The following is a 12,640-nucleotide window of genomic DNA, read 5'->3' as shown; positions in this document are numbered from 1 at the left end:
GTAAAGGCTACTCAACAATAGACCATATTCACACTATCAATCAAGGGATAGAGAAATGTGCAGAATATAACCAACCCTTATATATAGCTTTCATTGATTACGAGAAAGCGTTTGATTCAGTCGAAACCTCAACAGTCATGGAGGCATTACGGAATCAGGGTGTAGATGAGCCATATGTAAAAATACTGGAAGATATCTATAGCGGCTCCACAGCCACCGTAGTCCTCCATAACGCAAGCAACAAAATCCCAATAAAGAATGGCGTCAGGCAGGGAGACACGATATCTCCAATGCTATTCACAGCGTGTTTACAGGAGGTATTCAGAGACCTGGATTGGGAAGAATTGGGGATAAAAGTTAATGGAGAATACCTTAGTAACTTGCGATTCGCTGATGATATTGCCTTGCTTAGTAACTCAGGGGACCAATTGCAATGCATGCTCACTAACCTGGAGAGGCAAAGCAGAAGAGTGGGTCTAAAAATTAATATGCAGAAAACTAAAGTAATGCTTAACAGTCTCGGGAGAGAACAGCAATTTACAATAGGCAGCGAGGCACTGGAAGTCGTAAGGGAATACATCTACTTCGGGCAGGTAGTGACGGCGGATCCGGATCATGAGACGGAAATAATCAGACGAATAAGAATGGGCTGGAGTGCGTTTGGCAGGCATTCCCAAATCATGAACAGCAGGTTGCCGTTATCCCTCAAGAGAAAAGTATATAATAGCTGTGTCTTACCAGTACTCACCTACGGGGCAGAAACCTGGAGGCTTACGAAAAGGGTTCTACTCAAATTGAGGACGACACAACGAGCTATGGAAAGAAGAATGATAGGTGTAACGTTAAGGGATAAGAAAAGAGCAGATTGGGTGAGGGAACAAACGCGAGTTAATGACATCCTAGTTGAAATCAAGAAAAAGAAATGGGCATGGGCAGGACATGTAATGAGGAGGGAAGATAACCGATGGTCATTAAGGGTTACGGACTGGATCCCAAGGGAAGGGAAGCGTAGCAGGGGGCGGCGGAAAGTTAGGTGGGCGGATGAGATTAAGAAGTTTGCAGGAACGGCATGGCCACAATTAGTACATGACCGGGGTTGTTGGAGAAGTATGGGAGAGGCCTTTGCCCTGCAGTGGGCGTAACCAGGCTGATGATGATGATGATGATGATGATGACAGCTTCGATTTCATGCAATACTAATGCTGTAGTTATATAAATAGTGTCCTAAAATATTAGAAGTTCTGAATTCTTAGCAAGATGACTAAAATATGTTTGGAAGCTCTATTTAACTTAGAAAACGCATGTGTAGTAAAGGCTCATGCGAACGTAATACATTAGAAATAAAACGAGGATATACTGTACGCTTTGACATTCACGTTCTTGAGGCATGTTCTTAAAGTTCCACCTTTAAGTTTGTTATTGACAGTAATGGTTTCAATGAACTGGACGCCATGCCAAGAAGCGTCATTTCATCGTATTGATTTCTACTCGAACATTTTATTGTTGATATTGTCTCATCTGTTAACTCTGCCAGAACAATTGTTTCCGAAGTCGGAGACCACTGTAAGATATTTACGTTTATTTCATCCACGCCGGTTGCTTGTGGTTCAAATGTTGAAGTGGCTTCTTATACATAAGACACTTATTTATTGTGTTTCGCTACGATCAATCTAGTAACGACGATGTGCTTCGAGAATTTCATCAAGTGGTACTTCATGCCAACCGCGGCATCTTTGTTTTTCTTGTTTCAGACCACACGAAATTAATTGCTTATTTATGAACATACTTAGGGCATCTGCAGTGAATGGTTTTCATGGAAAATGAAAAGAACCAAGCATGAGCAGCTAAAACCGTCGATTACACCCATACATGTTAGGCTGCTGAAACGTAAAAGTAAGCTCATCAAACAATTCCGAACTCCTTCACTGGCAGACTTAAAAGCTTTAAAATAATATCGAAACAAAATCAACAAGGAGTTGGTGCAGTACAAATTACGTTTTTGTGATATTATGTGATAACGCCAAGAATAATAATCCTAAAGTATTCTGGAAACATTTACCTAGCCCTTTTCTGAAACAAAATATAAGCGCTGAAGGAGTGTCTGTTGGGAGTCCAGTTGGTAAAACATTTTTTTCTGAACTTCAAGTGCACTAGGGATGAGGCACCGAGATAGAAGAAGGAATGACGAACGCAGACTAACAACAGTTTATTGAAATCACACAATAACCTCTTCGAACCATGTGCGTGGCCAAGTCATATCATAAATGCGTGACAATAGAACACTCTCTCATCAAGCCCCTATATACAGCAATTTTTTTTAAACATATAGGTGGTAGCAAAAGTGAGCTCACAATTGATGGTGAGTTCGCCTCTGGTTAGCGGTTAGCTGAAAGGAGTTCAACTGATCTTTTATAAGCTTTACACTGTCACTAGGCCCATGCGAAACCCCTAATTAAGACTCGAACAAAATAACTCAATAAGATGTTGTCGATTACACTAACACTGAGGAAGTTTCCGTGCTACTAAGGAATCTGAAATCAGCTTCAAGTACTGACTTTTACGGATTACAAACTAAGTAAGTCAAGTGTGTAGTGAACGTTATTGCACCTTACTTGGCCCATATTATTAATGAGGCAATCCCGTCTGCTATTTTTCGCAGAGAATGGAAATACCCGACGCACCTGTTATGCTCAAGTGTGGTGGCAATAAATTGTCTTACTAATGATCGACCAATCATAATCTCACCTGTGTTCTCGAAGTCATTCACAAGAATAATACTGAAAAGAGCACCAAGTTTATAAGCACTCGATATTTATTCCAAGTTGTGGTTCCAAAAGGGCGGATCGATGGAATGTGCATTAGTCTTGTAAAAATTGATTGTGGTTCATGTAATTGAAATGAAGAAAATAACCCTCCCTTGCCTCCTACCTCCAGCCCCGATAGATACGGAGGCTGTGGCGCCCCACCAATAATTTTTACACCATGGTGGAGCTCCAGCACCTACCTCATGGCATCAATCCACAAACACCCCCAACCAAACCTATGTGCACTGAGAGGCGTCTTGTGCCACGGCGAACCCCAGGCCCTGCAGGAGCTCATCCAGCGGGCTCACGACGAGGCGATGGGCATTGGGGCCCAGGAATAGAGGCTGTGACCGCAGTAACTGAACCCTGAATTAAACTTGTCTCTCTCTCTAACCTTAGTGACATTTATTGCTATAAGTAAAGTGTTTCACTTCCTAATAAAAAAATAATAATTTAATTCACAAAATATTCACAAAATAATTTGCCGAAATACTTTAAAAACTAGAAAAATTTCGCGTCCGTTATCTCGGTCTCGAGCTGTTGTGTTCTTATCTATCACAACGGAATCAAGTTGTCTTGATTGACGCTGACAAATCAACCCCCAAACATAACCAATCTAGTGTTCCTAAGGGTATCCTTCTAGGGCCTTTGTGTTTGCATATACTGTTTCTTTATTTTTAGAACATTCAGAGCGAACCAAACTCCATGCGATGTTCCGATGACAGTAGTTAATTTTTCTTAAAAAGGCACTTCTGCCTATGTGCTTATAAGTCAAAGTAACATAATACTTAGAGCACTACGTAAATGGTACGAAGTGGACCAACTATAAATTTTAAAAAAATCAAAAGCATCCCTATTTATTCCGTGTAACATTACTAAAAAAATAAGGAAGGGAAGTTATGTGATCATAATGCTGATGTCGTTGACAGCTTCAAATCACTTGGCATAATATTTCGCCCTTGCATGAAAATAAACGGCCATAAAACTTTCATTTTATTTTATTACCTTAAAGACCCATTTCGGGGTATCACATAAGGAGTGGTTAACATGCATGTATACACAAGAAAAGGCAGGTGTTGCGGTGAAATATAAGCTTGAACAGTTTCCAGAAATTCTGAATGACATGTGATTGTAGCGACATTGAGGGGTAGGTCGTTCCTATCTTTTGCAGCTCGAGGAAAAAATGAAGCTTGAAAAGTGACACTTCGTGTTCGAGCACGAGATGACGTTGTTACTAAGCTTTCCAGGTCAGTTGGTTTGCTTTTTAGATGGGCTGTGTAATTTTTCAATGCGTTCTAAACTAACAATTTACTATGCGCCCTGTCACTTCTACTTAGATTACTGCAATCTAGTTTGAGGCACTATATGAAAAATGAACCTTATTAAACTACCCATACTACAAAAAGTCAGTCAGGCATATTACCAGGAATCAGCTAAAAAACACACACACACATTGACTATTTCTCCACCATTAGATTATCTGTTTTTGCCATGCTCAAATACGGATTACTATATTACATCAGGTATTCACCACGTGAAGTGCACAGTTACTTCATATCTCTTGCTAGATTTGAGCATATAGAATAGCTTGTTTTAAAAAGGAGGCTAGAAGAATGGGCACTTCCTAGTAACCGCACTAAATATAGTAAGCAAAATTTATTTTCCTATGCATGTTCATCTGAAAGAACTTCTAAGGTAAGTGCATTGTCCTTGCTTTACCACGGAGCTCGAGGAGTGCTAGGTAAATGGTATTTTGTCGATTTTCAGTTTCATCTATCATCTGTCATAATGTGTTACTGCAGGCCTAAACCTTTCTCTGTTGTATTGAAACTGGGCAATTTCACGTTCGATAGCACGCTGTGGTGCCAAGTTTTGGGGCGGGGCAACAGACACTCAGGTCAAAATGCTGTAGCATGTCGCCTGCCATCCCCCTTCCTCTTTTTGAATCATGGAATAAATATAGTTTCATTCGCTAAATCGTATTCGCTTTCTTACCCCGTTTCATTACAGCACAGCGGTCTGCGTGATGCCAATAAATCATCTTGTAGGTATCGTCTTCTCCATCTAAGAGGAATAGAACATTTTCCAGAATAACCTGTTAGAAAGCAGTCTGCATTTGAAAGCACAGTATCATTTTTATTTTTAAGTAATTAATCCAGAAACATTCTTTCGTTCTTAGTATGCTGTTTCGTTAAAATGGTTTTGCTAAGAAGACGACGTTGTGGTTCTTGATAGGCTGCATGCGTTCTTTCATGTATTCCTCGTCAAAAATCAAGAAGTGCTGGATATAGGATGTACTGCGGTGTATGCAGCTCATTTAATTTTCATCATGCTTAGTACATGTTTCGCGGAACTGATTTTTTGTGTATTCTTTAAATAAACAGTCTGTATGACGAATTTATTGAAATAGCACATATACTGCTTTATCATAGCGTGAGAGAGAAATGAAAACAGTTGTACTTTTTAAATTAACGCATATCTTACAGTGGTACAAATCATTTACCAAAGTGCTCTGTCTGTTGCGAAAATGGCCTTTCTACAAGAGTAGTAATGTTAGCCGGATATACTTTTCTGCTTATTAGCGCGAGTTTCAGAAGGCTAATAAAAAGTATTCCTTAAAAAAATTATTATCACCTTGGTGGTGGTTGTATACGTGCCGAATTCAGAGGCAGGCAGAAATAGTTCTAATGGTATATTTATTATCTTCAAAACTCCATCTAAATTACGCCCTTCATCATCGAGTATCAAAGTTTCAACTTTCAAGTTCAAGTTAAAATGGCGTGTATCTGCAAACAACGATATTAAACGATAGAGCACAGCTTCGACAGGCAGAACGTGAGATCCTGTATCTAGAGCAGTGTTTGGTCTGTCTCAAAATTTGTAGTGCTTGTGTCCACTGACGTGCGCTCACGTTCACTGATGTTATGAAGACAAAGTGTTGGGCGCCAATGAAATGAGTACGTACTACGACTAATTAGGATAAGTATAGCTCTTGTCCACGAAGCAGGAACATTTTTGTGTCAGATGTATTGAATTTAATAAATAAGATTACGTGCAACTACCACTAAATGTATTCGCTCACTAGCCTGATATGCCCACCGAAATTTTCACATAAAATATTCCAATAAGACCAAGCATGTTGTCTTTAATCTTAGGTGCAAATTTTAATTATTTCCGCTTCGTCCCGTGGTGCTGCATTCCTAATAACGTATAATACAACGGAGCAACAGTGCACATAGGCGCATCATGAATATATTTAGCTTTCCGAATCGATAACAGACCAGAATGTTCTCTAAGAAACAAAAAATACGCAAGAAAAAGAAGAGAACAAAAATGACAAAATTATGCGTGTGGTAGTGACCATTCGGGCTGCTGCCTTTTTTGTTCTCTTGTATTGCTTGTAGGCCTGCGTTTTCAAAACGTGGATGTTTGCGAAATCGCTAACAATTATGTGAATAAAATTTTCATTACCGCTCAGTGCGCACTCGAGACTTATTACTCCGGCGATGCGTGATGGCAGTTTCATGCATCAGTGGTTACGAACTAAATACGGCAGAAGGTGCAAAACTAACCAAGGAAGCAGAGGGAAAAAGAAAGTGCCGAAAGCGAGCAATGATGTCGATGGATGCCTAAATTATCTAACCGTCACGCTTTGGTAAACACCTAACAGTAACGCACGCGTGAGCTGCCCAGCTAATATTACAAATCAGAAAGAAGGTATATACGTAGCTTACAATTAGACCACAGTTCCAGTATAGGTGGTACGCCACCTTTCCCCTTTCGTTGCTTCAAATATCCTTTTAACGTTTCCTTTGACCTGAAATAAGCACAAACCCAAAGGCACATTAGGCACACTCGCAACAAAATGACCTTTCACATTGAGTTAATTATGCGAAAGCATTAAATGCTCCATTACGAGAAAATGCGAAAGATGGTACCAAAAATGGCTGGCGGCACCAAGAGTAAACAAACGTCACAAATATTCGCGGACTGACGTCAAATTTCTCAGTGACGTTCCTGCAGATCACGCCAATGAACGGCATTGAAAAGGAAAATTGCTGAATTTCTGTTTCGGTGGGAAGCGAGCCCGGATATATGGGGTGCAAACGAAAACGCTTCGTCGACGCCATGGCGGCTCCAGGTTTCTGGCTTACTATAGGTGTGCATACCCGTGAGTTATCGCACACACCACGTCACAGCTGTGAGTGCCTAAAATATAAAGCAATATTTTTCCAATTGAACGCCGCTGAAAGGTCTTTCGAGTTTACAACTCGTCGCGGGGAAGCGTGCGCGTTTGGTTCGGCCTTGCGGAGGCACAGTCAGAACGCAGTAGAGAGCTCGTGCTGACAAGAAAAACGCGGAAAAAACATTTAACCAGAGCGACTACAAGGCTGTCGCATTCCCACACGTAAGCAGTCTAAAGTGGCTCTGACGAGTTCTTATTCTGCGAGAATTCATTGGAACACAAGAAAATATCATTGACCAAAAGCTATACTCGCCTAAGGATGTCAATATGTCGGAACATAGTTTGCGAAAACTATGCCGAGAACCTCCCCTTTAAAAACAGCACTCAGCAGTACTGAGGAAATACAAGTAAATGATACTGTAATTCTGGGGGAGGGGGTTCACAGTAAAACTTTAAAGAGCAGTTGGGCAGCACTTTATATACTTGTGTGTGACGGCGGGCGTGGTCAATATTACATGCAATTACAGCGCACGATGTGTCGGAGCCCATAATTTCGTAATGAAACACAATGTTCATGGTAACAAAATCAAACACTGACGCATATATTTCATTCCAGCAAACTTATATGCGCCGTTTTTATCCAATTATCTGTTTTTTTTTTCACTCCTCACGTCGCCTCTAACTGCCTCCACATTGGAGGCGAGCGCTGAAAGAAATTCCGCGTGGTGAAATATAAGGGGGGGGGGGGGGTAAGGTAGTCTGTAATTGGCCACGTAGTGGGCATATCCATTTCGTCTCCTGCGGAAGTGGTGATTTGCTGAAGGTACCTGCCCCCCTTTGACGCGTGCCCCCGCCCAGCCAATCAGAAATTCAGCAGCACACGAAATGGACATGTCCACTAGGTGGGCCCTTAGAGGATAACATCCTCCCCCTCTGGTGCCTAATTGTTGCAACGCCACCCACGCGGGAACAATCACAACCCCCGTGTTCAAATATGCCCGCCTCCTTGAAGTCAATGCTTGACTGAGTCATAACGCACGAAGTGAACTCGCCGAGCAAAATGAAGGCTTGGGCACGTTTATGCCAGGCAACATCTAGAATAACTCAAGCGTAGGCTTCCAGTTCGGGCGCATTTCTGAATACACAGGTACGAACAACCAGCCACAGTGTCGCTCGAAAGCAGCAGCAAGGATTCCAACGCAGGCTGAGACGCACCATCATGCCGCCAGGTTTCAACACCGCAAGGGTAAAAACTCCTATTTTACCGCGGTCGTGGCTCGCTGTTCTTTGTGATGGCTCTGCTCCGTTCCAGCGCAGCCGTGATACAGCTAACAGACCCGTAGTCCATCCAAAAGGCGTGAGAACTAGCTGATACAGTTTGCTGTCTGTTATGCATCAATTGTCATGTAGACATACATATGTGACAATTTTACAACTCCGTTTTCTTCTGTAGTCTCATTGCTGCACATAAAAACTTCTTTATAATGAAACAGGCGGTGACGAAGGAAAATCGCATTATTGCTGTGCGTTTGTTGCGAACACGCACCCGTAACCTATTTTATTTGGATTAACATTCTTTAGGTATTTCAGCCACTTTATTTCTTTATTGAACCTCATTAAGGGCGCTCTTCAACCACTGCTAGCACATTCCACAGGTCCAGGTGAGCTCAAAGCGAGAGAACGCCCATTCTTTTGACTGACATTGAATAAAAATTCTGCACCAGATGTAGGCAGCTATACGATCGCACCACCGTTACTTCGAATTTGGACATGTCAACCTTTTAATCTACAGTGCCGGCGGCAAAACGTGGTTGCACTAAAGCGGCTGCGTTTTGTGAAACTTTCTTTTCAGTGAACCAAACAATGATGATGCCAAATCTAGAGATTTGTCACTTGATCTAGGAGTGTTCAAGTCTGCTTAGGAACTCAGCTTCTTTCTCCATGCATCTAGGGTTCTTAAAGTCGCGCTGTCGACGCCGCTATGCACATTCATAAGCACCCACGCAGACTTCAGCAAAGTTACTGGAACCAGCTGCTTCTTAAGTTGCTAGCACTACAAGTGGGGTTGGAGCAGAGTGTCCGGAGTAGCGGTCGCTGGAGCTAGCGGGCCGGTATTCAATCGCGACTTCGTACACGTTTCGCATCGTGATAGGAGAGGGTACATGAGGTGGCGCAGTGCTCTTGACGACCTTATCGGTCCTGTCTTCCGGCGGTCGTCTAATTAGGGCGGCTCTATTAACATAGTGTTTGTTTTAGACGAAAAGGGGCGTTCAGCGCTGCCACCTATGCTTCGTATTGGAAACCATTTTTGCTCCTCTTCGCGAAAGAAAGATAATAATTAACGCAGCTTGGTATTACAGGTGTTGCGCAGCACGTGTAAAAGTTAAACTTCTGAAGATTGGCCAGTTTTACCTTTGTGCGCTCGAGGATGCATGCTTGGCAGTTTACAATATTTCTGCTTTCACAACACCTCGCACAATTCATGCTTCGAAGAGCTCTTGGCGCAATAGTCGTATTAATAGTCTTGGCGCAATAGTCGCTGAGTTGGCAACACTGGCCCTGAGGTTCAAACGCTGTTATCTACCGTTTACCTAACATTGCTTTCTGACGTCTATAATGTGCACGCTGTCGTCAGTGGCAACAGTGGCTGCAGCGCACGCGTGTAATAATACGATTAACACCGTTAGCCTACTTACTACTCTACATATTGTATATATAAGCGTATTCAGCAATACGGTTTGTTGGTATAGCGCCTGCGCGGCAATGAGGTTAACGCCGATTGTCATCCTAAAATGTGGTTCTGTCAGTTTTTGTAATTTTTCTTGTTTCGGCATCGCACAGTCAGAGCATGTGCAGGAGCAATGTACAGGCGCGGCCACTGATAGCGGGGACACGGAGCTCATGGCATCGCTCCGCGGTGCGTCCCACCGCCGGCGCCTGTCTTGCGGCGCAGGCGAAATCAAAGCGATCGGAGACGACTCCCCGGACCCGGGGAGGCGTCTGCTACTACGAGGAGTAATCTGTGAAGATTTCACGAGGCGCGGTGGTGGTGCTTCCTGGAACTTTTCGACGGGCTCTCGTGTTACATCTATCAGTGGCCAACTATGCCGTTGTGGCTCTTTTCAAAGCAGATGCTGTAACTCTGATTTGAGGTCAAACATTTTTGAATCACGAAACGGTATAAATATTTAAGATATTTGAAATTCATAGTTTTAACAGGTTCTATCTCCGAGAGTTTAAAAAAGCCTCAAAATTGGGCCTCGCATTGCTGCGTATGCCTGTAGCGTAATAGCGAAGTAAATTCATAGGCATGCAGCAAGCGCTGATGCGCAATGAGCTCCTGTCACTTGCCATGCATGTGCGCAGTCATATTAGATTTTAATTGAACAGCAATGTATTGAAATCGTAATAAACAAGAGAATTTAATACAGTAAGCTCGAAGTGGCGTGTGGTCATGTGAAACATATGTCAAACCGTTAGCACTAATTAATATTAGGAGCGCTCGGGTGCCCCAGCAGCACCTCCCTGTGTACATGAAGGCTTTTTTCCATTAAAGAAAGTTCAGTTGAAGTCTGGCAATGTTTTTTTTTCTGCTCTCCCGTGTTTATTTTTTGCCTTGGAACCATACTTCACAAGCCTATATTAGGTAGCCCGGCATTATATAGAACTCTCCAAATAAGTTTTGCTTACACAACGCCCCTTTTCGGAAGAATTCAGGTGCATTTGTTCATCTCGAAACTGAATGCTTTTAATTCTTTTACATGTGCAATTTTGAGCAAAAAGAAAGAGGCCGCACTTATTGGAAGCTCTTCAGGTAAGCTTTCGGATCTTTCTGTCAAACCATGCCTGGCAGAAGCTCAGAAGCAAGGAGGGACCCATTCAGCGTGGGTGGCTGCTCTTCGAGTGGCTATGCTGGAGGTCATCAAGGCGCTACTATTTTAGCATACGAGCGTTCACAAGTATTCTTTATACTGCGTAAATCGCACATACGGAGGTGGCTGTGCAGCATTTTCATGGTTATATTATATTGACATGGTTCTGTGGCTTCGTCAATGAAGAGAAAAGGGTTTGCGTCGTGATCACGGAGACAGAAAGCCATTCGAGCGCGCTCCGTGATAACAATAATATCTGATGTCAATGACGACTGTTTCGGCACTGTAAAATTCCGTTCAATAGTTTGCTTATTCACGCGTAGTGGCAACAATGCTACTCTACCTTTAAGGTTTCACTGAGTAAAGCGTTAATAGGTAGAATCAATGCCTCATGACGGGATCTGTACGTACTGAACACTCAATTTCTCGTAGAATTGCAAAGTACGCACACAGCGCTGGCCCCGCTCATCGCTTTCCTTTATTAGACAGAACGAGCACCTATTTTGTTTGCTTGTGCATTATGACAGTCATGCCATGGCGTCGCAGTCCTAACTTGCCTCACATAGCATTCGAGCACACAATTATTCGCTCAGATTCCATCTAAGTCGCGTTAGCATTTTTCAGATTGCTGCAAGGTTCCAAGATTTATCTTCATCACAAAAGCAATTCCATTCTCTCCATGACTGCGGGAACCGTTTCACACGTACGAAATAATTTTCAGAAAATTCTTAATTTCCTTAAATCTATGAGTGACGATGTGCCAGCACAAACAGGAAGGTGATTAAAAAATGAAATCATTTGAAGCTGCCGCAGGTGTAAATTAGTCACATTAAGCGCTATGCACTTCGCTGCATGTGCATAAGATAATACTCATAAAGATTCAAAGCAGAAATTTCTCTCGCTCAAACATAAAGAATTAGTGCAGAAAAGATAAACTCACCAAGTATCAAAGGATTTGTAGCGTCTGATTATGTGATATTGACCAGTTACAACTTTTGTCGGTTCGTAAGATGTGCATGTGCGACCAATGTACAGTGGTCTGGGGTAAGTTCGGTATTTGACCCAAATCTTTTTTCCTAGAAGAAACTAAAGAAAAAAGAAACGGATGTGGCAATTTATTACAGCGGCTAATCACAATAATGTTCGTTTAATAGAAGGGTCCCTGTTACATGTCAACCCACATCGGTGCATAAACACCCTCTCGCATCGCAAGATGTTTAATGAAATGACATAAGATGGTTTTGCCGACAAGAAATTCGTTCATTTCTGAAGTAAATGAGACGAGTGTCTTAATACGTTGAGGGAAAACACGGGGAAGGCGGGAGATGGAAACTCAAGACGATGAGCCCAACGAAAACAACGTGAAAGCAGGAGCGAACCTTTCGACAAGTGGACTTGTATTCTACAAGGCGACATAGGCTTTCGTTGCCACAGTATAATATGTGGGTGCGGTCCTTCTAAAGGGGAGAGGGCGTAAGGAGGGTAGGTGCAGCAACGATAGAAGGTGTTAGCGGCGAGGGTGTAGCAATCATAATAAAGGAGTGCTGTGGACAAGGCCACGAACAGGGCCGTCTGTCAATCACGTGTCAAGGCCCGTGTGGAAGCCGGCGTGCCAACGGCGTGCACAGCAGCCCTCTATTACCTGTTTAGCTGGTGGTCGCGGGCTATCGTGTCTCTGAAAGAGATAACAAAAGGAGTGGCAGAAGCAGGTGCTCGTGAAAAAAATAATAATAACAGAATAGAGAACACTGTAATATAACAAATAAGTAAATAAAAGG

The 12,640-nt window shown here is 42.6% G+C and overlaps 1 long non-coding RNA gene across 1 annotated transcript; it reads right to left on the bottom strand.

Moving 5' to 3' along the window:
• Nucleotides 1-4,802: 4,802 nt before the first annotated feature.
• On the bottom strand, nucleotides 4,803-11,942 carry LOC142582006 (uncharacterized). The gene is made up of 3 exons (XR_012828352.1): nucleotides 11,803-11,942; nucleotides 6,539-6,621; nucleotides 4,803-4,868 (listed from the first exon to the last, which is right to left on the bottom strand). It is a non-coding gene; the product is annotated as an uncharacterized LOC142582006 (long non-coding RNA).
• Nucleotides 11,943-12,640: the final 698 nt, after the last annotated feature.

This window comes from Dermacentor variabilis, chromosome 5 (genome assembly GCF_050947875.1).
Source record: "Dermacentor variabilis isolate Ectoservices chromosome 5, ASM5094787v1, whole genome shotgun sequence".
NCBI classification, from domain to species: Eukaryota; Metazoa; Arthropoda; class Arachnida; order Ixodida; family Ixodidae; genus Dermacentor; species Dermacentor variabilis.
Note: the sequence above shows the minus strand (reverse complement) of the source record. Positions and strands in the feature narration are given on the sequence as shown.